Source organism: Egretta garzetta, unplaced genomic scaffold (assembly GCF_000687185.1).
Source record: "Egretta garzetta isolate BGI_Z169 unplaced genomic scaffold, ASM68718v1 scaffold426, whole genome shotgun sequence".
Taxonomy (NCBI): domain Eukaryota; kingdom Metazoa; phylum Chordata; class Aves; order Pelecaniformes; family Ardeidae; genus Egretta; species Egretta garzetta.
In genome coordinates, this window is record NW_009259977.1 from 272,290 (window position 1) to 273,601 (window position 1,312).

The 1,312-nt window shown below is 44.4% G+C and overlaps 1 protein-coding gene across 5 annotated transcripts in view; it reads right to left on the bottom strand.

The window, feature by feature from the left end:
* The window catches only part of RBFOX1 (RNA binding fox-1 homolog 1), a 1,334,919-nt gene that overhangs the window by 1,702 nt on the left and 1,331,905 nt on the right, over nt 1–1,312 (bottom strand). The gene's annotated exons all lie outside the window — the stretch shown is intronic.

The following is a 1,312-nucleotide window of genomic DNA, read 5'->3' on the forward strand; positions in this document are numbered from 1 at the left end:
GAACAATGGCAGGCGCTTGGCTTTATGGAATATGCTTGGTGCACATTCCTGGTCTTTCTATAGAAGAGACAGTGTCATCCTAAGCCATGATACTTGCACAGCTGAAGCCTCAATTTTCAGGCCAAGTTCCTGCTACAACCAGGCAAAGACAGTGATGTGAAAATCAGATTTTTGTCATTTCTCCCCATACAAAATCCTTTTAGTTGAAACTACTTCAAAGCTTCTTTACATGTACACCTGGTCAATTTGCCGGCCCAGTCCTCTTCTTCCCCTGGAAATACATAGCTTTGCTTCACAGGCCGAGTCTGAGTGCTGTTACCATTAGCAAGATGGACAGGTCAGCTAGATACAGGTTTCACTAAATGTGTCTAACATTTTTTCCATAATCAAGAATTTCCATTTGATCTCAGGTGTCACATATAACAACAAAAGCAATCCTAAAATTATAGTGGTTCTTGCATACAAGGGCTAATGTAGTAACGAGTTTCAATAGTACTCTTGATATCTCTAAAAAAAAAAAATCATTATTTTTTAGCCTTATGTGAACAGTAAACCCAGACTGGTCTCATTCTGTCTAAGTAAGTTATTTTTCAGATACAAATACAAACTTACTTTTTTTGAAAAGAGGACGGTTGCATTATTTTATTATCATGTATTTGCTCCTCCACAAGTGGAATCTGATTAGCTGATTCACAGAATCATAGAATCACTTTGGTTGGAAAAGACCTTTGAGATCAGAGTCCAACCTTTAACCTAACCCTGCCATCCCACCACTAAACCATGTCCCTAAGCACCTCATCTATCCTTCTTTTAAATACCTCCAGGGAAGAGGACTCGACCACTTCTCTGGGCAGCCCATTCCAGAGCCTGACAACACTTTCGGTGAAGAAGTTTTTCCTAATGTCTAGCCTAAACCTACCCTGGCGCAGCTTCAAACCATTCCCCCTCATCCTATCATCTGTTACCAGAGAGAAGAGACCGACCCCCACCTCACTACAGCCTCCTTTCAGGTAGTTGTAGAGGGCAATCAGGTCTCCCCTCAGCCTCCTCTTCTCCAGACTAAACAACCCCAGTTCCCTCAGCTGCTCCTCGTATGACTTGTGTTCCAGACCCCTCACCAGCTTGGTTGCTCTCCGCTGGACATGTTCCAGCAACGCAACATCTTTCCTGTAGTGAGGGGCCCAAAACTGAACACAGGATTCAAGGTGCGGCCTCACCAGCACCAAGTACAGGGGCACGATCACTTCCCTGCTCCTGCTGGCCACACTATTCCTGATACAGGCCAGGATGCCATTGGCCTTCTTGGCCACCT